General features: G+C 48.9%; 1 long non-coding RNA gene across 2 annotated transcripts in view; it reads right to left on the bottom strand.

Annotated features, from left to right (window-relative positions):
• LOC122443069 overlaps nt 1–27,347 on the bottom strand; it is a 117,928-nt gene that overhangs the window by 66,970 nt on the left and 23,611 nt on the right. For both annotated transcript variants that reach the window (XR_006269891.1, XR_006269892.1), the window contains exons 4-5: nt 18,311–18,420; nt 6,557–6,684 (exon numbers count right to left, since the gene is read on the bottom strand). This is a non-coding gene — a long non-coding RNA (uncharacterized LOC122443069). The remainder of the gene's footprint in view (nt 1–6,556; nt 6,685–18,310; nt 18,421–27,347) is intronic.

Genomic DNA, 27,347 nt, shown 5'->3' with positions numbered 1-27,347 from the left:
TGCAGGGAAGGAAGGGTTCATAAATCTCACATTCAGAATTTCTACAAATGAAACAGAAAATGTCAAACTACACAAATGGGCAAACAGATGGGTGGTTCCCAGAGGCAGAGGGTGGGAGAAATGAGTGAAGGTGATCAAATGTGTAAACTTCTAGTTATACAAATGTATAAATGTATCAAATGTGTAAACTTCTAGTTATGAGCTCTGGGAATATACAGCATGGTGACTATAGTTAACAAAGATGTTTGGAAATATTCAAGGAGTAGTTTCTTAAAAGTTCTCATCATGAGAAAAAAATGTTAGGTGATGGATGTTAACTAAATGTATTGTGGTGATTATATATATATGTATATGTGTGTGTATGTACATATATATGTAAAGTATTATTGTTGTTGTTTTGCTAAGTTGTGTCCGACTCTTTGCGATCCCACGGACTGTAGCTCGCCAGGCTCCTCTGTCTATGGGGTTTCCCAGTCAAGAATACTGGAGTGGGTGGCCATTTCCTACTCTAGGGGATCTTTCTGACCCAGGGATTAAAACCATATCTCTTGCATCTCCTGCATTGGCAGGCGGATTCTTTATCATTAGCACAACCTGGAAAGCCCAATATTGGGCTTCCCTGGTAGCTCAGCTGGTAAAGAATCTGCCTGCAATGCAGAAGACCCTGGTTGGCTCCCTGGGTTGGAAAGAGCCTCTGGAGAAGGGATAGGCTACCCACTCCAGTATTCTTGGGCTTCCCTGGTGGCTCAGCTGGTAAAAAATCCGCCTGCAATGTGGGAGACCTGGGTTTGATCCCTGGGATGGGAAGATCCCCTGGAGAAGGGAAAGGCTACCCATTCCAGTAATCTGGCCTGGGTCACAAAGAGTTGGACACAACTGACCGACTTTCACTTTCATTCATTATATTGTACCCCTTAAACGTGTATAATATTATATCTCAATAAAACTGGAAAAAAAGAAAACTGGACAAAACTTCTTTCCCCTTTCAGTATACCTATCCACTTTTCTTTAGGTTCAAGCAAACATAACCAACATTTATCCCAGTGAAGTCTTGGAGGCTTACTCTATCTCTCTCTCTCATACACACCACACACACACTTTCTTTAAACACAAAATGGGATCATACTTTACACACCACTACACAATTGCCTTTTTATACCTAATAGAACAGACAACCCTGCAAGTCACCCCACACAGATTCAACAAGCTCCTTCTTAAAAGTCTACTGTATCCATTGGCCTGGATGTAACCAAATTCATCCACCCATGCCCTAAGAGGTAGACACTGGGATTGTCACTATGAAGAACACCACAGTTAAAAAAAAAAAAAAAAAAAACAGTTATTTTTTATGGATAGTCCTGAAAGTGGGATTGGTGGGGCAAAGGGCATGCCCATTTCTATTTTAATAGTTAGTGCCTAGTGAAAAATGGTATTTTGTTTATGGTTTTATTTGCATTTCCCCAGCAAATGGGGAGGAGGTCTGCCTTTCTTGTGATTTCATTTCCTCTTCTGTGAAGTGATTTCATCCATTTTTCTATTGTTTGACTTTTCCCAATTAGTTTGTAGGAATTCTGCATGAAGGGTCTTGAGGGGTATGAGGAAAATGAAGATTTTATCTATCTGTATGTAACAAACACTTCTCATCTACGATTGTCTCTAGACTTGTTTGCAGAGCCTCTGACCAAGGAGACATTTAAATACCTGACATGTTCTAATCTGTCTTTTCCTTTATGGTCCTGGTTTCCTGGCTTTCTTGAGAAGATCCTCCTTACTCTCAATATTGTATAAGACTTTCTCTAAACTTATATTTTTACTTCTAATTTTTCATATTTCAGTCACCTATCCAGATAGAGGCAAGTCTTATTTTTAATTATCATGTGCATCATTCCTCATTAGTTTATGTTGATTATCTCACTCTTTAAATGCTGCATCATATTCCACAAAAGATATAATGACATTTAACTTGGAGTGTTTGGGGGTACTGAAGTTAGTTCTAAATACTATTTAATAATAATAATAGCCACCCATTACTGAGTGCTTATTATATGCCAGGCACAGACCTAAACACATCCCACATACTACCTCATTTAATCCTCACAACAGTTACATGGTAAATTTTATAATCATTTTTTAATAAACGAGGGAGTACATCTTATCAAGATTACACAGCTAGGAAGTAAGTGGTGCTAGGATTCTAGCCCAATCCAAGTTTGAAGGACTCAAAACTCCCAAGCTCTTAACGCACCCTATGCACTTTCTCTAGTATTTACAAATGTGACTTAAAATACTCCATATTTTCATTTCTGTAAGGATGAAGAAAGGAGGGAAATAAACACGTCTTACGTTCTTCCTCTGCCCTCAAACGCTGTACTAGATGCTTTCACAGACTGTCTCCTGGAATTCCTTCGAAAGTCCTCTGAGTGGTGAGGTTATCCACTTCCCAGAAACAAAAAAGGAACTTCAGTGAGGTTAAGACACTTATTTGAGGTTTGTTGATGGGTTCACGGTGAGACCCTGGTGGGTATGAACCCCATTCCATGCAATTTGTGTATTCCAACTTTTCACTCAGAAAGATACTTTCATTAGCTCTACAAATAACACATGATTGGACCCACAGTTTTCTGCTTTTGTCTTTTTCTTTCACTGCTGTTGAACTATTTCCTTGGGATACATTCCCAGAGTGAGATTACTGAGTCAAAGTGTATGAATACTTTTATGGCTTTCTGTCTATACTGCCAAATTGCTATTACAAAGGGCTGCACCCATGCTTTCTGCCACCAGCACTACGGGAAGCTTTATGGCCTACAGATTCCAGTACTTAGGTGGGGAAACTTCGCTTCCAAGGGGTGTCACACTGAACACAGTAAGCCCTGAGCAGAAGTGGTTTAGAGCCATCCATGAATAAGCACTCTATCCCACCCCGCCCCTGCCCAGCCCTGATGTATAGTGGGTTTAGGGATTGACTGCCTTTGTTTTGTTTTGCATAACTTTGCCTCTCTTATGAAATCCTTTAAAACGTGACTAAAATGGGATTAACCGTGGTCAGGCTTGCCTTTTAAGAAAAGGACAAATCTGACAAACACCCTTTTCTGATGCAGTGCCCCGGAAGGGGCAGCTCTGAGAGGGACATCGGGGAGGGGGCCCCCCTGGGAGCGGGCATCTGGGTAGGTGGGTGGCTGTCCGGGAGGGGAGGGGGCCGCCCGGGGAGCGGCAGGGGCGGGGGTCAGACTCGGGCCCAGCTCGCTGGCGGGGGCAGCCGATGATAAGGCGGGAGCAGCCCGTCGCCACGGCGGCCCCGGCCTGGCGGGAAGGCGGGAAGGGGCCCGGCCGGGCGAGAGCAGATAACGCCCGGCGCTCGGGCCGCCGAGACTCGGAGACGCCGTGGCCGCGGGAGATAGAGGCGCCCGAGCTCGGGCGCGGCTCCCGGCTCCCAGTTCCCAGCTCCCCAGTTCCCAGCTCCCGCCGCCCCACACCGCTCCCCCCACACACACGCCAGCCGGGGCAGGTCCGGGGGCGGTGGGCGCGCCCACGGCCCTGAGGGTCTCCGGACGCGCGAGGTCTGGGACCGCCCCGCGTCCTCAGCGCGCTCATGGCACCGGGCCGCCCCGCAGTCCCCATCAGCGCTGGGGCCCTGGACCCCGTCCAGGTCGGCCCCGGTGACCCCCAGACAAAACGTCTCCCCATTCCCTCCTCTGTCTGTTCCCTCCTCTGTTAAAGGAGGGCACTGAGGAATCGTCATTAAAGTCTCAACACAGGGCGTGTGGCAGGCTCTCTGCAGTGTCCAAGGACTTCTCTGTTACCCAGCTTGGCTCTCCAAGAGCTCCAGAGGAGACTGCTTGCTTATGGTGACACGGCCTGCTTCTCACAGACGGGGGTCAAGGAACTGGCCCTGAGCATCCCCACAGGTTTGGGGACCCAGAGAGCCACTCTTCCTTAACCCACAAAGAGGGGCCTTTCCCCTCTGGAGGCTGACAAGGAAATCTCCAACAGTGGCATTTGCATTCTGCCTTTTCAAATTCCTCAGATTCCCCACATAAAACTCAGTTGGCTGCCAGACAGCCAGGGAGGAGGAGGGCTGGGAGAGGCTGCTTAGGGGCAGCCAGGAGCCATAAATTGGCCCCAGCTCTCCAGCAGAGAAACAACCCTGGGGGTGGGTGGAAATTCACACACACAGGGAACCTCCCTTTAATCACCCCACTGCCAAAATTAAACATCTCCTGACAGCAGCAAGCCGGTCCGGACTTCTCTGCCTGGCGTTCAAGGTCCTGCCCATTCTCACACTGACCCTCCTGAACCTGCCAGGCCTGCACGGCACCCCTTCCACCGTATAGTTTGCCTGTCACACCGTCTCACCCTTTGGCTCCTTGGCAATCCTAAAGCCTTCCACTTTCTTCCCCACTCACCCCGAATAAGTATTCACGTCTTCTCAGTGACTTCCTAAAGGATTTTCAAGGGTTTGGTCTTTACTTTTGTTTTGTTTCGTTCTTTGCATTGTTGTTGTTCAGTGGCGCAGCCGTGTCTGCCTCTTGGCAACCCCTGGACTGCAGCACGCCAGGCTTCCCTCATCCTTCACAGTCTTCCAGTCTTCTTGTTAAATGACCTTAAGAACCATGCCCTGAAGTAAGATTGGACTCCTCTGTATTACAGCCACCACTGACTGCATGCCGACTATATGCCAGGCCATTTCGTATAGTACCAAATCCTGTCAACAACCCCAGTGGATAAGAGATACTCTCCCATTTTACAGATGAGGAAAACTGAGCTTGGCAAGGTCCAGGATCACGGAGCCAGGAACACTGGTTCGGCCTAAACTTCAGATTCAGGCAGAACGTGAGTAAAAGGCAACTGACCAGGAGACCTTAGTTCTTCTAGGCGTTTTGTTACTAACTCAGCTCTTGGGCAAGTCCCTTTCTTTCTCTGGGCCTCAGTCTACTGGATTACAATGGAGATGACAGCTCCTGCTTCCCCTGGGGCAGTTCAGGGGCTCTGCAAAGAGCCAGGCATGAGGCTGGGCCTGCAGGAACCCTTCCTCTGGGGGAAACTGCAGGTTATGGCACCCTGCTTTTCTCCCCTAGGAGAAAACACTGACTCATGGAAATTGAGTATTTGCACCCCCCCACCCCCCCCACCCCAGGTAGGCCTCTCCTGAAAGTCAGTGGTCCATTTCCTTCTGGCGCATGGGCAATACTGTCAGTCCAATGGAGCCCTCAGCTTCCATTCTTTGTTGCCTACCCCCAACTTCTGCCTGGTTCCTCTTCATCCCACTCACAGGCTCGCAGGACCCCTCTCTCCTCCGCCATTCAATCTTGTTGAAGAAAAAGCCACTCCATCAGTCTGTTACAGTTGCGTATGAATGAGGTCAAGTTAGTAGCATGTTCTTCCCAAAATATGCCTGTTATCAGCCTGGGATTCTGGCAGTTACTAATTTGGGGTAATACGTCCCTCCCTCTCTCCAGGCAGGAAGGCTGGTCCTGCCCAGTGCATCTGGAGTTCCATATTTTTATATTTTTATTGGTTTTTCCCCCTGCCCTCTCCACATCCTGAGCTGGGGGAGAGGGTTTATGGGAGCCCACTAATTAAGGGAGAACAGAAGTCTTGTTTCATAAATAAAAGTGTGTAGATACACTGTAGCAATAGAAATCCTGCAAGTTCCCTGTAGAGTGTTCAAAACTCACCCCCCCCCCCCCAAACCAGCCAGGGTCTGGGCAGGTGAGCCCCCAGGGGCTTTTCCATGGAAGACCTTGGTGGGGGCAGGGGGTCCTCAGGAGAAGGGAGGTTCCTTGGGTTCTAAACTGAGCTCTTTTGCAGCCCGGCCTCCAGCTCATGGTGGCCCACTCTGTGCCCATTCCTGCCCCAGCTGTACCAGCCCTTCCCAACTCTGGGTCTCTCTGCTGGGTCTCTGGGCAGAGGGAAGAGAAGAGTTAATGCAAGCTGTCCCCTGAACCAGGGTTAGTGGACGCGGTTTTCAGTGTGGTCAGATGGGGTGGTAAGACCTTGGGCAAGTCCACTGTTGCTCTCTGGACTTTCCTCTGTCTGAAGACTGGAAGGTACAGGGGAAATGAGCCCTGAGGTCTCCCACTCTGAAGTCCCGCACTACAGTTTATAAAGGAAGCCGGTCTGGAAGCTGAAGGAAGATCCCAGAGCTCACTTGTAGGTGGCTGCAGGCTTAACCCTCAAATCTCTTCATATGTGGGCAGCTCTTCATCCTCATGATGACACGCAACAACCTCCACTATGATACCAATTTCAGGTGTGGGGATGGAGGCTCGGTGTTTGACCTGCCATCCAGACCCCGTGAAGAAAGCCAGGCAGAAGGGACTTGCCCCTTCTGCAAATGTGGAAACTGAGGTCTAGAGAAATCCAGCAGCTGTTACAGTCCCAGGCCTTGCTCAACCAGGTAACAACCCCTGTGAAGCAGAGAGTGAGGGCCAAGTGACCGAGGAGACTTGCTTCCCTCCTGTTTCTCTGCAACCCAAAGCCAAAGGGAAAGCAGTGGGGTTGCTCTCACTCCCAAGGGGAGCAGTCCCATTAAAACAGCCCCTGGAGGAACACCTACCTCCTCTTCCCTTAGAGCGCAGTGGTCTCTGTGGAGCCATCTGGTGGCCAGGCCTCATCACTGCAGAAGCTACGGAGCCTGGGAGGCGAAGGGCCTTCTGGTCAGATTTCCCAGTTTCCAGAGACAATCTGCAAGAGAGGTTTAAGCCTGGATCATAAGGTGACCGGAAGAATTCAGAGAAGCTGGTTTGACTGCTAGAGCAGCTTCCACTCCACAGGAAGCGTTTCTTCCAAGAAACTGGAGAGCTGGGCTGCGTGCAGAAGCAGCTTGCATTCTTTCCCCACCCAGCACCCCGGAGATACCAGTGCCCATATCACAAGGGGAGACAGAAGCCTAGGAACCCAACCCTTGATCACAATCATGCAGCAAATAAGGATGAGGACAGGCCCCAGGATTAATTCAGTGCTTACTGTGTACATCAAAGCCTGGCCTGCTGTGTGACCTTGGACAAATTATATACCGTCTCTGAGCCTGTTTCTTGTGTGCAGGTCAAATGACATAATAGATGCAAGTCGCTTTGCACAAAATAATGAGCTGCGCCTATCTTTACTGTTCTGATAGATATTTCCACCATTACTTCTCCTCACCCTCTCCTTGGAAAGGGGTCCTTGTAGCCCCACTTCACAGAGGACACAAGACCTGAACATCTTGCCCTGGAATACATTAGTAAGTGGTTGATCAGAATTCCAAACAATGGCTGTTTCAGGAAATGCACAGTGAGGTCATACGGGGCACAGAGGTGGGATGCTAGAAGCCTATTTTTACTATCTTTATATAATTTTTAAAGGTTATGCTCCATTTACAAAATGCTGGCTATATTTGCCATGTTGTGCAATCTATCCTTGAGCCTGTCTTACACACAATATAGTTTGCACCTCCTATTCCCCCACCCTATATTGTGCCCCCAACCCTGATAACCATTGGTTTGTTCTCCATATCTGTGAGTCTGCTTTTTTGCTATATTCATTCATTGTATTTTTCAGATTTCACATATCATATCATACAGTATTTGTCTTTCTCTGTCTGACTTATTTCACTTAGCATATTACCTTCTAGGTTCATCCATGTTACTGCAAATATAAAACTTTCATTCTTTTTATGGCTGAGTAGTATTTCATTGGATGTATGTACCACATCTTTTTTATCCATTACTCTGTTGATGGACACTTAGGTTGCTTCCATACCTTGGCTGTTGTAAATAATGCTGCTATGAACATTGGCCCCGTGGATAAGGACACAGCAACCCACTCCAGTATTCTTGCCTGGAGAATCCCATGGACTAAGCAGCCTACCGGGCTACCCGTCTATAGGGTCGCAAAGAGTTAGACATGACTGAAGAGACTTAGAATGAACAAAAAAATGAATACTGGAGTACATGTATCTTTTCAAATGAGTGCTTTTGTTTTCATCAGATATATATCCAAGAGTGAAATTGCTGGGTCATATAGTAGTTCTATTCTTAGTTTCTTTGAGAAACCTTATACTGTTTTCCATAATTGGAAGCCTATTTTTAGATGGTTCCAAAAAAGAAAATATAGGAGAAAAAGAATGATGAAGCAAAATGGGACAGAATATAAACAATTGATGAATCTGGCTACAATTTTACAGGAGTTCTCTGTTCTATTTTTTTGCAACTTTTTCATGAATTTGAAATTATAATCCCCCAAAAGGTTTTAAAGGCCAGTTATTTCAAAATTCCACCTAGACTCATCTACCACCCTCCTGGGAAGCAGATGAAAGTTCCAGCCTGTCAGCGTTCCTTGCTTCTGACCGGTGGCCCCATGCCTGAGGCCTCGGGGGGGATAAGACTGCTGGTAACACCCCCTGCAATCCCTCCATAGGAAGTCAGAGGTGCCCCTGCCCAATGGCCAGTGTCACCCCAGTCCCCCAAGCCTTCTCAGGGCCTCTCCTTGGCCTCCCTGTTTCCCAGCCCCCACCCCCCCCCACCTCGCTCCCGCCCAGGTCCCAGCCAGGCTGTGGTGCGAGGTCGAGGTGGGGTTTATTTATAAGTTCCCGCTGATTATGAATCACTGGAGGAACTGCCTGCAGACTGGAGACAAAAGTCTGGGGCCGCCTGGCCAGGAGGAAACACTCTTTACATTTGACTTTCCCCTTGGCACAGGCCACTCCGCGCCTGGCCTGGCCAGGATCTGCCAGCCCCTTCTGTTCTCAGAGGCAGAAGCGCATTTGCCGCCAAGTCTTGTCGGCCCGTCCGCCTTGCTGTGTAAACAGGACCTGGGGCTGGCGGCCCGGCCCCGCACTGGAAATGAGCCTGCCTTCCGCAGCCCGGCCACTTCCTCCTCACATCCGGAGACTCCTCAGAGTTCAGATGAGGGCCGGTGGGCAGGAGTGAGGAGAAGTTAGGGTTTTGCTCTGCTGGGGTCTTCATCAGCCTTGATGGAGGACCAGTGGACAAAGGGAGGAACAGAGGACTCTTAGGCTGCCGTCAAAGCCCAATATAAATGCCCCTTCCTCTGGGAAACCACCTCACTCAGGGTCTGCAACCCCCACCCCATCATAGTTTGTAGTTTTGTTACCTTCAGTGAACACATATTCAGCACCTACTGTGGGGCTTCCCAGGTGGCTCAGTGGGTAAAGAATCCACTAGCAATGCAGGAGAGGCAAGAGATACAGGTTCTATCCCTGGGTTGGGAAAGCATGGCAACTTCTTCCAGTGCTCTTGCCTGGAGAATCCCATGGACAGAGGAGCCTGGTGGACTACAGTCCACAGGATCGCAGAGTCAGACACAGCTGCAGTGACTGAGCATGCACGCACATGTACCAGGCTCTGTGCAAAGTGCCTGTTAGGGTTACATGGAGATCTCCTATCCATGTCATCATTACTTCTTTTGATTCTTAAGGGCAGACAGAGTTAATGTCTGCTTCATGATCCCCCTTATCCTACAAAGTGACTTGCATGGTTCCTGAACACAGCAGAAGCTCAAAAATTTTCGTTACATTGACCTAGATTAAACTGGGGCAGGCAAGCTAGGAGCCCAAGTTCCAACCCACTCCCCTTTTGGGTCCTCTGCCCCCATCCTGCCTTAGCATTCTTGCCCTGGGAGCCATACTCCTTGGAGAAACTGGTTTCTCTTTATGAATATCTGAACCAGGTTTTATATCTGAGTAACTTATAATGTAAGGGATTTGATTTCAGAAAGTGCTAGAAACCCTCCTCCAAACCTCACTCAGAAACATCTTCCCCACTCCTCTGAGATGTTACCAACTTTGAGGCATTCTTCTCAGTTGGGCATACCTTCTCCACCTCCAGGGCTTTCCTGGTGGCTCAAACGGTAAAGCGTCTGCCTACAATGCGGGAGACCTGGGTTCAATCCCTGGGTTGGGAAGATCTCCTGGAGAAGGAAATGGCAACCCATTCCAGTACTCTTGCCTGGAAAATCCCATGGACGGAGAAGCCTGGTAGGCTACAGTCCACGGGGTCGCAAAGAGTCAGACACAACTGAGCGACTTCACTTTCACTTTCTCCACCTCCAGGTGAAAGAAGGGAGTTCCCTCTGGATGGTTGACCTTATATTCCCATTTTACAGATGAGCAAACTGCAGCTCAGAGAAGCAGCTCAGGGCTGGTACAAAGGAGAGACAGGTTTTGAATTTTTGTTTTGTTTGGCTAGGTGGCATGTGGGATGCCCATTAGTTCCCCAATCAGGGATGAAACTCATGCCCCCTCCATGGGAAGCATGGAGTCTTAACCACTGGACCACCAGGGAATTCCCTAGAGATGGGTTTTAAGCTCAGCTATCTGCAGCTAACGCCTAGGATTCTTCACAAGGAATCGAATTGCCTCCCCTTTATCTGATGCCATCTTTCAGCAGAAGAAAAAGGGAAGGGATAAGTCCCCAGAGAGAGGGAAGAATGGAAGTCAACTTTAGAAGCTTACTGTGCCAGCCATTCCAGGTTATGCCCACTGCAATCTTCCAGTTACAACATTCATTAATAAACCTGTTCAACAGATGGCAAAACTGAGGCTTGGAGAGGTGTGATGGGCCCAAGGTCATCAAGCTAATGGTGGCAGCCAAGACCCTCGTCAGGCCCCCAGCACCTGTAGACAGCCCCAGGTTGGTGAGTTCCACAGAAAAGCCAGGTTATCAGCCCAAGCGAGGCTGTGAGAACTGCAGGCAGAGGTTTTTAGGGTTTTAGGGTAGATGGGATGAAGGCCTTTCTGGAGGTTGCAGAAGGGGGACAAACATCTGCAGGGTTTTGTATTCTGGTGGCTTCTATTTCACTTGCCTCAAGGCTTTTGCAAGAGCTCTGCCCAGCTGTAAAAAGAAAGACTTTCTCCTTTTCTCTGTTGAGGACCTTCCCCCTCCCCTGCCTGGCTCTGGAAGCTTCCACAGAGGAGTCAGGGTTACTAGTAGGGACTAAAATCCCACTTGCCTACTAACTCGGGGCCTCAAGTAAACCTGCCCAAGTGTCAGTTTCCTTACTTACTCATCTGCAAAATGGGGATAATGTTAGCAATTCAGAGCCTCTGGGAAATGACTGAAGACATGAGATATCTTCATGAAGTGAAACGGGAGCAGAAAAGGTCATTATGGTGGCTTGTACTGGTCTCAGTATTTCATATGGAATGGTCCTTCCTCACCCTCCAAGAACATCAAATTCCCAAGGGAGGACGGGAGGGGACAGAGCCACAGTGTCCTGTTCTTCATCTGTACCTTCTCCTCTCATTCCTCCCCATCTGTCCCTGCCCATACATCGAGCAAACTGGGATGTACTGGATGTCATCAGTCAATTCTGGCTGATGACTCAGAGCAATTAGACCTGGAGGCAGAGGAAGGGGTTGGGCGTTTTCCAAGGCCTCTGTGGCCAGAGAATTCTGGGAGGTGAAACCCCTGAATGATAAAGTCTCCTAAAGCCACTTGCCTCAGCCAGTGAACAAGTTTTGTTTTGTTTTGTTTTTTTCACACCCACTGTCCCAATTAAACTTCACAGCAATCCTACGTATTAATCTCCCTCAATCCCACTTGACAAATAAGAAAACCGAGGCTCAGAGAGCCCAAGCAACTTGCCCAAAGCCACTAGGCTAATGGATGGTTTCCAACTGAGGGTCCCAATTGAGAAAAGGGGTTCAGGGGTACTAGTTTTGGAATCTGAGGGCTTGGTCCCCAGGAAAGAACCAGATCTGAATCCTGGCTGAAACCATCATGAACTGTGTGACCTGAAGCAAGGTCACTCACCTGAGGCTATATCTCTGTAAATGAGAATGATGGCCTATTCAGTGTTGGGCAAATAAATGAGATAATAGATGCAGACCCTGCCTCCAGGCAGTGCTCGGCTACCACTGGGGCCAAATCAATGTTCACCAGTCATCTTCCTGCTGCCCCCAAGGTTGACACACTCTCCAGGATCTTGCTCATCAATGATGACCTCAGAGTCCCAATCCAAAGAGCATGCAAGGAGATTGGCGCCCATTCCAGGTACAGGGGGCCCAGCCGGAAAATGTGAGCCCACTGCCCTGGCTCCCAGGTCTCTGCGTGCCAGTGTCTGGCACGGTGCCTGCCGAGTGGGTGCTTGGTAAACACTGATGAATGAATGGACGTTGTTTGGATGCCGAGAGGTCGGTGCTGCCGCCCGTTTGCTGTTCCAGGGGACAATGGGACAGCCTCTTTGGACTGGGGGTGCTGTCCCGGAATGTCTGAGGGGTGAGGTCACTAGGCTCGTGTGCACTGCTTACAGGAAGCATGCTAGCTCAAGCACGCCTGATGCCAGCCAGCAGACATTTCCTGGCTGGCAACAGTCCCCTCCCTCCTCCTCTTCCTCCTCCTGCCCACCTCGGGCCTGCGTGCCTGCAACCTGGACTTCTCTCCTTGCCTTGGGTCCCACCCTGGGATGGTCTGCTGGGGTTCTCACTGCCTTCCTCACCTCCTAAGGACCTGGGACCACCTTGTCCAGAGCAGTCAGAGAAGCCAGGTGATGCACAAAAGCTTTAGAAGAAAAACACCCCAGCAGTCCCTCTGTGTGATTGGCACAGGGGAAACTGAGGCCCAGAGAGGTTATTGCAGTTTCCCAGGGTTGCACAGCAGTCCAGACTAGCGACTCCCACCAAGAGCTGGGGTCAGTTCCTGCTTCTCCAGTCTTTGGGCAAAGCCCTTCTCTAGGGCCCTTTTTTCCTGCTCTGAAAAATGAGTAACCTTCTGCCCCTTCCAGGCTCTTGACTAGAAGTACATCCCTTCTGTGTGACCTGCCAAAGCCCTTCATCCATTCTCTTCTGAGCTTTTCTTCAGTGACAGAGACTGGGGTTTTAGCTCAGGAAGGTTAATAATCCCTCGCTTGCATAAACAGTAGTTTTAAAAACCACTTTTCACACACAGTACTTCAGTTTTCCCTACATCCTATTTTACAGATGATGGGACTGAGGCCCAGAGGGGCCTGTCCCTGGAGCTGGCCAGTGGCAGAGCTGGGGTTCAAACCTGTGCCTAAGACAGGCTATGTCTGGTGCATCCTTCTTGCTCCCTTGGCCAGCCTCAGGGCCAGGCATGAATCAGGTGCCCAGGAAACCTGTTTGTGGGGCCTGACGTACTCATTTAAATGGGGCAGGGGGTGTCTCCTAGAGACCAGGCCACTCTTAAGGAATGGGCTGGACCTTCAGATCCACAGCAAATCAGGAGGCACTTCTGTCCACCCCTGCAGCCTGGTGCTCACCAGAGCTGGGGAGTAATCCCCTCAGCTTCCCCATCTATAAAGTAGATCCCCATGTCTCAGGGAAGGTGTGAGGACTCCCTGGTGCTAAGCTGCCTCCCTCCACTGGCCCCAAGCAGGGGAAAAGACCAGGAGCTGGCCCTGAGTCACTGAGGCAGGCTGGGATCCCCACGCCCCCATTTCCCAGCTTCAGTACAGCTCACATCAAAGCCAAGCCACTCACCCTGCCCGCCAACCCAAACCTGGCTGGCCAGAGCAGCAGCAGCCGAGAAAAAGGCCAGGCCTGACAGGAGCTATTTGCTCTCCAGCACTCCGTGATTGTGGTACAGTGACCGCGGTGGCCGGCAGAGTCAAAGGGGACACTGTTCTCTGAGGCCAGGACTCCCCCGGAGTGGGAGGAGGTGGCTACCCACAGCCTGAACTCAGGCTGGCTCCAGGCCTGGCACAGGCCTCCACGCTTTACACGTGTGACCTCATTTAATCCTTACAACAACCCTGCCAAAGTGGCCTGACTGTCTGCACTGACGAACAAGCAAACCGAAGTACAGGGAGATGAAATGACTCATCTAAGTTCCTACAATAGTGAGGGGCAAACCAGGTCCACCTGACTCCACTAAGGGTAACGACCGACTCATCACCAAGATCCAGCCATTATCTGTTTCATGGTAAACCCCCACTGAGGGCTGGACTGGATTGACTTGCGCACCTACAATGTGCCAGGCCAACTGCTTTTGGAGTGTCATTTGACCTAAAACTGAATAACTCAGAGAAGGAGGCATCACTAGCCCCATTGTACAGAGGAGGAAACTGAGGCTCACCCAAGACCCACTTTAAACACCTATAGGCCCAGGGTACTCTTTAGTAGTTGAGTGGGGTCCCTTTACCCCCTTCTTCTGTGTTAGAATGAGAGCAAAAGCTGGAAATTCCCTAGTGGTCCAGTGGTTAGGACTCTATAAATAGTTTCACTGCCAAGGGTCAAGGTTCAATCCCCGGTCATGGAACTAAGATCCCACAGGTCAAATGGCATGACAAAAGGAAAAAAAAAAGGCAAAAGAGAAGGGTTTGGAGTGATTTGGGGTAAGGAAATAAGAGGTACAAACTATTATGTATAAAATAAGCAAAAGGATATATTGTAAAACGTGGAGAATATAGCCAACATTTTATAATAACTCAATGGACTATAGCCTTTAGAAATTATAAACCACTTTATTACACACCTGTAACTTACATAAGTCACTGTGGATGGTGACTGTAGCCATGAAATTAGAAGATGATTACTTCTTGGCAGGAAAGCTATGACAAACCTAGACAGTGTGTTAAAAAGCAAAGACATCAAAAAAAAAAAAGCAAAGACATCACTTTGTCAACAAAGGTCCTTATAGTAAAGGCTATGGTCTTTCCAGTAGTCATGTACCGTTGTGACAGCTGGACCATAAAGAAGGCAGAGTACCTAAGAACTGATGCTTTCAAACTGTGATGCTGGAGGACTCTAGAGAGTCCCTTGGACCACAAGGAAATCAAACCAATCAATTTTAAAGGAAATCAACCTTAAATACTCATTGGAAGGACTGATGCTGAAGCTAAAGCTCCAATAGTTTGGCCACGTGATGCGAAGAGCTGATTCATTGGAAAAGAACCTGATGCTGAGAAAGATTGAAGGCAGGAGGAGAAGGTGGTGACAGAGGTTGAGATGGTTGGGTGGCATCACTGATGCAATGGACATGAACTTGGGTAAACGCCAGGAGATGGTGAGGAACAGGGAAGCCTGGCATGCTGCAGTCCATGGGATCACAAAGAGTCGGACACAACTTGGTGACTGAACAGTTACTTATATAATATTGTACATCACAATACTTCAAAAAGAAAATGAATGAGAAAGAAAAGAAAGAGAGCAAAAGCACCCAAAGCCATTATCCTCTCGACTCCCAAATAATGCCCTGTGTGTGCTGCCCATACTGTGAAGTACAGCTGCATCAGGGATCCTGATCCTTCTTGGGGTTTAGGATGACCTACTCCTGTCCTGTCCTGTCTCCTTGGCAAGATTATAAGTGTATAGTTCGATGAATTATCAAAATGCAAATACAACAATATAACCTCCAAAACCCTGCTTTTGAAAAGAAGTATATTCACATAAGCAGTGCAGAAGCACTTGGGGAAGCCAGACAATGGGCATCAGTATGAGAGTCTGCATTGCTAAGCAGCTTCCCGGGGATGCTGATGCTGCCCGCCTCCTAGTGCAAGTGTGGTTCTGAACCCAGAGAGTTGGCATCACCTGGAGCTCAGTGGAAATGCTGAATCTCCGGGAAACCCCAGGCATATGGAGCATGGGTCAGCTGGGAGCATTAAAAGCTATCAAAATCCCACCTCCAGGAGTTCCAATTTAATTTTCCTGGGGCAGGGTGGGGCTGGGCATCCGTGTTTTTGACAGCTCCTCGGGTGCCACTGAGGCACAGTGAAGGTTGGATCTCTCCAAGTGAAGGTCATGGAGTCCTCAGTGCTCGAAAGGAAAGCGTTACCCTGTCCTGCTGCTGCCTTTCATGGAGGACCAGAAATAGATCCCAAATGGGACAGCGACCTGAGGTCAAATCATGTATGAAGAGATCATCAAATATTAAACCAGGAAGTGATTTTTTTTTTTTTTTTGCCATGCCAGGGATTGAACCTGGGCCCTTGGCAGTCAAAGCCCAGAGTCCTAACCACTGGACAGCCAGGGAACTCCCAACAGGAAGTGATCTTGGAGTCCAACTGATTCAACCCTCCTTGTTTTGCATCTAGAAAAACAGGCTGAGAGAGGACAGGACAGCTGGGAGGAGCACTAAGGTCGAGGGTGGCTCTCCAACACAGCAAGCTGTCTCTCCGCTGCCTTTATCTCCCTCCAAATGTCAGACTAGCAAGGGACAAGCCCTCACTTTTCAACTGCAAACGGAAAAGCCCTTTCTCCCCTCAATCTCAAAATCTGGATTCAGGATCTTCTCGGACACTAGGATTATAGTATTAAAAATGCAACTTGGCAAGACACCAGGACTCCGTGAAAGGGATACTGATACCTGTTACTATATAAATGTTGGACCTAAACCAAAACATAAACGAATGAAGGAAAAAATATTTGCCAACATTTATAACATGTCAAAGTTTCTTTTGATGATATCCTTCATATGTAAAGCACTTTTACAATCGATAAGAAACAGACAACTTAAAAGTGAGCAATGGGTATCAGGAAAAGTATAAAAGGCTCATAAATATTAGAGGAGATGTCCAAATTCACTTACAGTTGAAAAAAAGTAAATTTTAAACACTGGGATACAACTCTCAACAATCAGATAAATAAAGATTGGAAAGAGGTCCTGCCCATATTGCGGGGAAACAAGCAATTACACACACATTACATTTGTGAACATGTAAATGTACAAAAATTTCATGTTGTATATTCTTTACTCAGTAAATTCCACTTCTAGAAAGGTACCTTGCAGATAAATTCATACACCTGCACAAAGATTAGGTACAAAGTGTCATATCAGCACTCTTTGCAATAATGGAAAACTGGAAAGGGCCCAAATGTCCATTAATGTGGTCCTGCAAACAATGACAAAGTCTCACATGCTCCTGCTTGGAAGGGTCTACGTGTTGCAGAACAGTACATAGATTATGATTTTATTTGTACAAAAAAATTCTACAAACGTTCATGTGCATAGTTGACATATGCACAGAAATGTCTGGAATGATACTCTCAGCTGTTATTGTTAGATAAGAGGGAAGAGGACAGATTTCACTTAAAAAAAAAATCTTCTATAATTCTGCGATGTTCACGCAAAAGCACCTACTACTTTGGTTATAAGTAATTTTCAATGCAATTGGGTTGTGCTTTCTATGAATTCAGGGGTTGCTAGAGGCAACACAGTTCTGGGGCTGGGAATGAGGGGGACAACACATTGGAACTTCTCACAAGGACACAAGCAATCTCATTTTAATAGCTCACTGGCCACCAGTACAACAAAATATGTGCTCTGTTGCTGATGAAATTCATTGTTTAAATTAGACAATAAAACACTAATTATATTCCTAGACATGTCTGTTTTTTGGGGTTTTTTTTTTGCCACATCCACATATGTGACACATGGCATCTTAGTTCCCTGGCCAGGGGATCAAACCCAGTCCCCTTGCAGTGGAAGGGCTGAGTCTTATCCATTGAACCACCGAGGCAGTCTGCCTAGATATGTCTTTGTATCAGGCTATAGCTAAAAGTAACCATTAGCTCACTCCCAGAAGAAATTCAGGGGAGAAGACAAAGGGGAAGTAACAACAGATTTAGTGTTTAATGGCTTATGATAGCCCGGAGCTACAGAAAAGCTCCATGGTGTCTACCCCTTGTCTTCCCAGGGTCCAGGGGCCATGAAGGGCTCAGGGGTGGAGCAGGGTCCCAGCCAGAGACAGATCCAGAGCGTTGAGCAGGGCAGCGGGGAGCCTTGACTTTTATCCACAGACTGAGAAAGGAGTGCCTGTAGCTCCTCCTTTTGCTGAGCAGGGGAAGCGTCCTGCAGCAGGAAGGGCTGGGGATAGGAGGGGGAACACTTGCTCCTGTGGGTGGCAGCGGAAAGTTGCCCATGGCCCCCAGCTTCCAAGCCCTAGATCTGATTTCACCATAGGATGAGTACCCCCTTGTTGCGACCCCGGGGCAGAGCAGCCCCCTGCCCTCTATCAAATCCTGCCTTCAAGACACAGCAGGTTATGCTTTCCACCAATGCACAGGGCATGAGAGCCAGGCGGAGCCTGGAGACCCCCTGGGCCAATCCCTTCATTCTATAGAGAGGAAAACAGGTACATAGAGGAGAAGGGATTTGCCCAGGGTCACCCAGAAAGTGGTGGCAGAGCTGAACCTGGACCTTTGAGTGAGAAAATGTTACATACAGCCTCTCCCCACACTTTTCTGGATCATGCCTGGCTGCCCCCTCCCCATGGCCCCATCTGTCATTCAACAAATACTTACTGAATACTTGCTATTTGCCAGATAATATTCGAGACCCTGAGGAGACAGCAGTGGACAAGACAAACTCCTACTCAGGTGGAGCTGACATTCTTGCTTAATCCCAATACCTACCTGTTACATTTGAGGAGCAGACACAGGCTGTCCTGCTGCAACCCAGAAGGCCTGGTTAGGAAAAACCATTCTGCCCATGTCCATGTTGTGCAGGCCAGAGGGCCTTTTCCCTGGAGGAAATGAAGCATCAGTTGAAAACGGCCCAAAAGGTTCCCCAGTGCCAGCCCTGCAGGGGTACTAGCCCCCAGCCCACGTGAATCCTCTCCTTTGATTCTCGGAACCACCTTACCAAGCAGATATTCATATCCCCATTCTACAAGTGAGGAAACTGAGGCCAAAGAAGGTGAAGATGCCAGGCAAGTAAGCACCTGGACTGGGCTTTCTCCTTCCTCCAGATCAGGGTCTGGAAACCCCACGGCAGGGGCAGGCTGGGCGAAGCAACAGGAACAGGGTGCGTCTTATGCAAGCTTCCACTTTTGAGGAGGAGAGTATGGGATTCCACTGGCTTTTTCTCAGGGTGATCACAGAAATTCACATTGCCTGCCCTGTCTAGAGGATGCCAGAGGGACCAGCCCTGGTTCAGGAGTTAGCACCCTGTCCTGGGACTCTGGTGCCCAGAGCAGAGTTTCTAACTATGAGGGGGTACCAGCCTTTCTTGTGATACTTAATAGAAACCTTGAACCCTGTAAGAATATATATATATATCTCCCTTACATATGAACCCTCAAGTTGCAAACTTTCAAAGATGCAAACACGTATGCCATCCCCCGTATGTCATCCCCCGTATGTCAGCTGTTGCACTGTATTTCTCAAGGTACTGTACTGTCATATTAAAATTTTATTTTTGTTTGTTTTTTATGTACACATTATTTGTGTAAAAAGTATTATAAACCTATTACAATACTATACAATAATATATATCTGATTGTGCTAGTTGGATACCTAGGCTAATTTTGTTGGACTTACAGATTGGACTTATGAATACTCTCACAGAATAGAACTTGTTCTATGCAGGGGACTTACTGTATTCTATTTATCCCCTCATATCATTTTGTACACAAATTCCTTAAGCCCATCCTTCACCACACCTGGCAGTGGTTGACCCTCCCAAGATGCCTCCCTTAATGGGGTGAGGAATCACACTTTGGAGCTGAATTCAGTGGCCCCTAAGGAATCTCCCACTCCTTAGGAGAATCACTACTTGAGGGGCCTGCAGACCAGCCCAGGCGGTGCATGAGTGCCCCCTGGGGGCAATTCATCCAAGCGTCCCAGGAAATACTGAGCCATCACTTTCCCTGGCATTTAGTTAAGATTTAGTGGAGAAGAGTTGTTGTTTAAAAACCTGTTTTAAATTCAAATTGTCAAAGATGGGAATGACAATGCTCTAAAATGGCTGTCACTCTGCTCTAAATTTTAGGAGAAAACCTTTCAAGCTATTTCAGTTTCCCGACAATAGTATCTTGTTTGCCCTGATTTCAGGGGAGTGACCATGTAATAATGTTGACCACTTTCTGCCAGGTCTTCTCAGCTATAAAATGGCCATCCTTGAGTTCAATCCCTGGGCCGGGAGGATTCCACATGCCACAGAGCAACTAGGCCCGCGCATCTAGAGCCTGTGCTCCACGACAAGAGAAGCCACCGTAAAGAGAAGCCCGCACACCAAAAAAAGAGGAGCCCCCGCTCCCACAGCTAGAGAAAGTCTGCACACAGCAACAAAGACCCACCCAGTCAAAAACAGATGTTCAGAACACTACTTCCTCCCCCACAGGACCGTTGTTCGGGTTAAACCCACCGGAAGCACTCAGAACAGAGCCCGGAAGAGTCAGCACCCAACAGGTGAAATCCTTCCTTACTATTACTACTGTCATTGCTATTATTATTGAAAATCTTAGGTGGTAAAGTCTGAGAACCTCTGCAGTGCCTAGCGACCGCACTAAACAAAATGTTTAGTTGTTTAGCGACCCCACTAAACAAAATGACTCGGATTCAAGCCCATCAGGAACCCAGGCTCTACATATACCCTCAGGTCCCCCAGCCACTCCCCAGCTCCCCGCCTCTGTGGGGCACCAGGACCCACATAGAGAGGTGAGCCGCAGCTGACCACTACCCCCTCCGTGTTTGTGGGGGTCCCACCAAGTCCGAGGGGCTAAGTGCTGCTAGTTCAGGAAGCTGCGGGGTGCTGGGTAAGAGGGGCTGGGGGGAGGAGCTACTCCACATGAAGAGCACTTAGTAATATGAGGGCCCCTGAGAAGGGGCAAGACACCCTGGGGAGGAGCCAGGAGACCAGGCATCTAATGCCTGCTGGGTGATCACCACTTGTGTTACCTTGGACAATCTACACTCCGTCTCTGGGCCTCAGTTTGCTTCAGGCAGTGAGGAGGGTTGGACTCATGGGTTGAGTCAGAAAAGATGGGCCCTGTTGATCCATAAGCCCCTAGGACCACCTTCCATGGAGGCCAGCCTTGGCAGGCTCCAAGCATCGGGGCAGGAGCTACCAAAAACAAACTTGACTCTTATACTCGGGGTGGGGAGAACTGGAGCTGGCCTCACCCAGCAGTCTTATCCCCCCAAATCAACTTCCAAGGCCTGTCTGCCTGGCACCGTGTCCCAAGCATAGAGCACAGAAAGGAAGGGCCATTTCACCCTGTCCCCCTTACCCCAAACCTCCTGCCAGTAATACCAGGCTGAGGGAAGGAAGGGAGGAAGAGTGGAGGGAAAAGGGTGACAGCTCATCTCGGCTTACCCAGGACTGTCCCCGTTTTAGAACCGAGAGTCCTTCACCCCGGTGACCGCCCCCTTCAGCCTGGGCAAACCAGGACTGCTCTTCCCTTTCAGCGCAGCCAGCCGGCCCTTCATCCCCGGCTTGGTCAGGACTTCCAGAGCAGAGCTGGGCACCAACCCCCAGGGCCCTGGAGGCGCAGTTGACTAGTGACATCAGAGCAGTGTGTGACCTGTTCCATAAGAGAGAGAATAAAGGCCACACCAGCCCTCAAGGACCCTCAGAACATGCTGCCTCACCTTGTCAGCGGAGCAGCCCATGCTGATGGGGTCAATTCCCAGGAGTCCAGAGGACACCCTCCTTCGCTCCCCACCCAGGCCCCAATCCCAGGGCCACAGGGAAGAAAAACAATGGAAACAAGTGATGAGATCCAAGATGCCCTGGGAAGCTGCTAAGTACCAAGGCGCTAAGGGGAACCCCTCCAGCAGGGGGATTTCTAGGGGAGCATGGCAGACAGACAGAGCTGTGAGCACCTCACAGTAGTTTCTGGGCCCCAGCAAACTCTCAGAATCAGCAGAATGTTTCTCCAGCCCCAACAGAGGCACTAAAGTCAGGAGATTGCTGCTTGATGGAAGTGAGACCACCCCTTGGGGAAAAAGGGAAGAACTCAAACCACCTGAGAACCACTTTTTACCACTCCCCTCTCCTACATCCGCTCCCCATGGAGGGCTTCCAATAGAGAGTAAGTAGAATCAGAGAAAAACACATTTCTATCTCTTGTTCATTGAATCTCTAGCCTGAGACTTATTCCGGCCACATTGCCCAACTCACACCCTGAAATCCTCCCTTCTCGTCCCCAAACTCCATCAAACAAAGCCCTGAAGGAACAATAGAAAAACCGAGACAGTACATTTGCTTCTCTGTTCAGGGATTGGAATGCCCACTCGGGCACTGATCAGCCAAGAGCCTGTGTCAGGCTCAGCAAGCTTCTGAGTTACAAACGTGCTAATTCCCATAGACCAACCCTCATCCGAACCCACCTTCTCCTTTTCCCAGGCCCTCGTACCTGGGCAGGCTGCACCCTGAGCAGCTGGTCACCCAGGTGCTCTCTGGCACTCTGGTCTTTCTGTATCCCCACAGGGCTCGTGAGACAGTGACCTCTGATGGAACACAATCCCAGCTTTCAGGGGGGCCCACTCAGCCCTGATTAACTCCTGCTGAAAGCTCTGGCTGGCCCTGGCCAGGCCCCGCACCCCACACACACCTGTCAGGAATGAATGACCCTTTATGCCAGACCCGTCCTGGAGATCCCAGCCGTCAACCCTGCGCCCCAGACAGCTCCCACTGCCACCCTCAGTCTCAGGGTCCCTCCTGACACGCTCACACACATTTTGAGTGCCTCTGAGTGGAAGGGGCTGGTGTTTGAAGCCGCAGAGAGGTGGGTGGGGCTGCCCACCCGGTCATAAGACGTGGACAGGCAGGGATGCAGTCAGGTGAGGTCAGGCCTCCAGGTGGACGGAATCTAACATCTGCCAGCACTTCTGGAGGGATGTCCTCCAGAGCCAACCAGAGCCTGGGTATTCAAGGAGAAACAGGCTGCTTCTTCCCCCTCCCCTTTTTTAAACTTTCAATTTTATATTGGAATATAGCCAATTAACGACATTGTGATAGTTTCAGGCGGACAGCGAGGGGACTCAGCTATACACATACATGTATCCACTCTCCCCCAAACTCTTCTCCCATCCAGGCTGCCACATAACACTGAGCAGAGTTCCCCGTGCTCTACAGTGGGGCTTTGCTGGTTATCCATTTAAATACAGCAGTGTGTACATGTTGATCCCAGAAACAGGCTTTTTCAGTGGGGCACTCATCTTCTCTCTGCAGCCAGGGCAGGGAGGGGACATGAGAGAGAAAAGAGTGGAAAGAGGTGCTGACAGGAGCAGGAAAGAACTCAGACACTCTTTTAGAACCATTCGCTGCCGCCCGGCACAGGCAGTTGCTGCCCTCAGCCGGGACGCCGCAGGGAGGCAGAGCTCGATTCAAAGCTGGGTTCTGCCAAGAGCCCACAGCCCTGTTCTCCTGGGTCATGAATGGCCCACAGATGCCCCCTCCCCTAGTGAAGCCCCTTGGTTCTCTTCTGGGGACCCATGGCATAGCTTTTCCTTTTTGACCCGCTCACACAAAGTGCTGACCACCCCCCGCTTGCTGGATGAGTCTTGGTTGTCCCTCCCAGGGCTCAGGACTCAGATGCACATGGAGCTTCCAACAAGCATGATTCCCCTTGGCAAAGGCGACACTTCCCTCTTCTCTGAGAAATCAATGCCAGAAGGAAGCAGCTCTGTAAGTTTAACCTCCAAAAGGGCCTTCTATTACCCTCACCTTGTAGTTACTGATGCAGTTTTTTGGGCTAAGAGTCAGGAGTCAGGGTTAAGTTAGGCCTGAGCTGTCCAACATGGGGGCCACCTGCCATGCGTGGCTATTGAGAATATAAAATGTGGCCAGTCCAAACTGAGAGGTGCTGTTAGTGTAAAATGCATATGAGATCCCAAAGATGTGGTAGGGGAAAAAGAATATAAAATATCTCATGAATGGGTTAAAGAAAACACATGTTTAAAATTAATTCTACCTGCTTCATTTTACTTTTGTAATTTGGCTATAAAGCAATTAAAATGACACTGGTGGCTTAAATTATATATTTTTGTTGGACAGGAGTTGGTTCAAGTATTCCCTCTCCTACTAGGCTGTGAACACTCTGAGGGCATCGAGGGCAGTTTGAGTGGGAACAAAGTCTGAGACAGATCACGGAAGGTCTTGAACTCCAGGCAGAGGGGCAGCACCGAGCCTGGGAAGCAGTTCTTGTAAGATCAGCTCCATACACTTGTCACCCAGACCAATCCCAGCCCCAAGAGGGGGAGGAGGAGGTGGTATCTGAGAGTGTTGTTCAGGTGGGACAAGGGGAACGGGACCTCCAGGTGGAGGGGGCTGGCTGAGCAGACTCAGGAGCAGCAGACTCAGGCCTTGTTTGGGAGGGGACCAAGAGAAGGTCAACGGAGGAGAGGTAGAAAAAAGGGTTAAGAAAAGGAGACCAGCCAAAAAACAGAAGAATGAGAAAAGTAACTGTCTTCAAAAGAAGTTTCCTAGAGGCGGAGTCCTGCTCACTTGAGCCCCACTCCCCACTCTGAGGTGGGTGTTTGGAGAAAACCTCCTGAACTTCTTCCTCCCAGAAGGAAGGCCCCCGGTAACACTGCCGGCCGCCCCCATAGCAGCCCAGTCTCCGCTGCCGCTCCCCAAATCCACAGCCCCTGACACCACCCAGCTGGCCTTGTCTGCACTGCCCTAGAGGCAGGCTCGGGACTGCTGCAGGACAGACAGAAGAGGGGCAGCCTTGCGGTCACCTTGCCCCTGAGTCCTGTCCCAAGGCGGATCCTGGACTTGGCAGGGTCAGACCCTTGAGAAGGTGTGTTTTTCATTTAAAAAGGAGCTGGGTCTTCAAAAGGCTGGACTTGTCAGGGAACGGGACCCAGGTCCTGTCTCTTCCACCTCTATTCTGGAGACAAGCATGCAGGCAGTGAGGGAGAGTTCTTGGCATCATGGCCACTGACCTCCAGGGGCAAGACTCAGACCAAAGGAGGCACGGGGGCCTTTTTTTGTTATCAGAGGATTTAGAGGAGTGGGTTCCGGGGAGTATCAGGAAACTACAACTTAAGACTCACACCACCCGTTTGTACAGCCCATGAGCTCAGAATGATTTACATTTTTAAATGGTTGGGGAAAAGAAATCAAAAGATGAATAACTTTATGACATGAAAATTCTATCAAATTCAAATGTCAGTGTCCCTAAATAAAGTTTTATTGGGGCATAGCCATGCTCACTCATTTATGGATTATCTGTGGCTGCTTTTATGACAGAGTTAAGAAGTTAGGACAGATGCTGTGTGGCCCACAAAGCCTAAAATATTATTTATGGAAAATATTTGCCAACCCAAAAGTTACTGATTCTTAAATATTTATTTATCTATTTGTGTCTGATCGCAGCAGATGGGCTTAGCTGCCCCAAGACATGTGAGATCTTTTTTCTCCAACCAGGGATAGAACCCATGTCCCCTGCATTAGAAGGCAGATTCTTAACTACTGGGCCAATAGGTAAGCCTCAAAAGTTACTGGTTTTGCAGACTTGCTGTAAACCTGGGTCCCAGGTTCTGTTCAGACAGACCTGGGTTGGAATCTAGTCCACCATTTCCTAACTGGGTAGCTTTGGAGATAACATTACAGTCAACCTTGAAGGGTTGCTAAAGGTGAGATAATGCCTGTACATGCTTGGAAAATGTTAGCATTTATCCCTACTACAATTATTATATCTTGTAAGTGAAAGATCCTGGAGACCCACAGATCTCCATCACCAGCCCAGATGTTGAGCTCCATCAGATATGCCAATACTTCACCTAACCAGAACTAGCCTCATGCTCTGCACCCCTAAACCTGCTCTTCCTCTTGAGCCTCCCATCTTGGCTGGTGATGTCAGGGAGATGTGGGGACAGTTGGCAAGTGATGGTCACCATGTCTCCCAAACACCAGCAAGTCTGGGGTGGCAGCTCGCAAGTGTAAGCAGGTGAACCAGGCAGATCTGAGCAGCTGGACAGTGATATGTGAGCATTACCCTTGTGCCAGGAAACCCTGATGGTCCTTAGGCAGCCAGTGGTGTTATCGCCATTTCACAGAAGAGGAAAAGAAGGCTCAGAGAAGCCAAGTAACTTGCCTAAAGCCCAATAGCTACAAAATGGCAGGACTGGGATAGATATAATATATTTCACATAATTTGAAATTACAAATGTATAAAAGAGTGCAATAAAAAGTTAGCCTCCCAGCCCTGGCTCCCAGCCACCTAGTTCTCTGTCTTGGAAGCGTCTGGCCTTGTGTGTGCATATTCAAAGATCTTCTGTGCATATTCAAGCAAATATGAAAAAATACATACACACACATTTAGATAGATACAGGTAGCTATCCTTCCCTCTCTGTTTTTGTTCTTTACCCAAATGGTAGTCAACTATATACATTGATCTGCATCTTGTTTTTATCACTTACAATATAGTTTAGAGATCTTACCATATTAATACATAAGAGACTAAATTCATTCTTTCCCACATAGTATTCCATTGCATAAATATATCGTGATTTATTTACCCAAGCCTATATTGATGGACATTTGAGTCCATCAAATTGCGTCCATTCCAATCTTTTACCATTACAAAAATAATACTGCAGGACTTCCCTGTGGTACAGTGGTTGGGAGTCCGCCTACCAGTTCAGGGGACATGGGTTTGATCCCTGGTCTGGGAGAATCCCACATGCCTCAGAGCAACTAGGCCTGTGTGCCACAACTACTGAAGCCGGCACTCCTAGAGCCCACGCTCCACAGCAAGAGAAGCCACTGCAATGAGATGCTTGCACACTGCAACGAAGAGCAGCCACCCTCACCACAACTAGGAAAGCCCGTGTGCACCAATGAAGACCCAGCACAGGCATAAATAAATCACTTTTAAAAATAATAATGCTGCAATGAACAGCTGCACATATTTGTTGCTTCACGTATGTGCAAGTGTATCTGTAGGATGAGGTCCTACAAGTAGAATTGCTGTGTTTGTAGTTTTGAAAGATAGTGCCAAACAGTCAATCAATCATAGAGATTGATCCAATTTACAGTTCAACCTGTAACACTTGATCACAGTCAGGATTTGAACTCAAGACCATCTGGCTCCAGTGCCAGGGCTTGTTCTGCTGCACCATGACCACCACTGACGCCTTAGAAAGTTCTTCCAAATGACTTAGGCTGCCTCCAAGCTGGGTCCTTCTGCTTACTCACCTGGATGGCCTGCCTCCTCCTCTAGGAGAGCTCAGTCCTGCCTCACCTTCCCCACACGCAAGGTGAATTCTGCTTTGCTTAAAATCCTGTCTGTCCATTGTTGGTTCTACCTTGTTTCCAAGCACTAGCTTGGAAGCATCAGTTTCCAAGTTAACAGCTCTCTCCTGGTTTCCTGGGGGCTACTCTTTCCCAGTCTGCCTTTAGCCAGGTGGGATCACAGAACTGAGATCTGGCTTCACAGGTGTAAGCACTTGTGATGGGCCTGGCTTTCATCTGCCCTTAACAAGAAGGGTACCTCTTCTACCCTTCCCGCTGCTGAGACATGATGAACAGTCAACTTCAGCTTCGAGATAGAGGCTGGGCCTTGGGAGCAGCAGAACCAGAAACTAAAAGGAGCCTCAGGTGGCCTCTGCAGAGAGCAGGGCCCCCGGCAGGGACACCAGAAACAGAAGCCCTGACAGGAGTGCCTACCCTGCCCCAGTACCTGAGAGCCAGCCAGCCGGTGAGTGGGAATATGG

This window comes from Cervus canadensis, chromosome 6 (assembly GCF_019320065.1).
Source record: "Cervus canadensis isolate Bull #8, Minnesota chromosome 6, ASM1932006v1, whole genome shotgun sequence".
Classification (NCBI taxonomy): Eukaryota; Metazoa; Chordata; class Mammalia; order Artiodactyla; family Cervidae; genus Cervus; species Cervus canadensis.
Note: the sequence above shows the minus strand (reverse complement) of the source record. Positions and strands in the feature narration are given on the sequence as shown.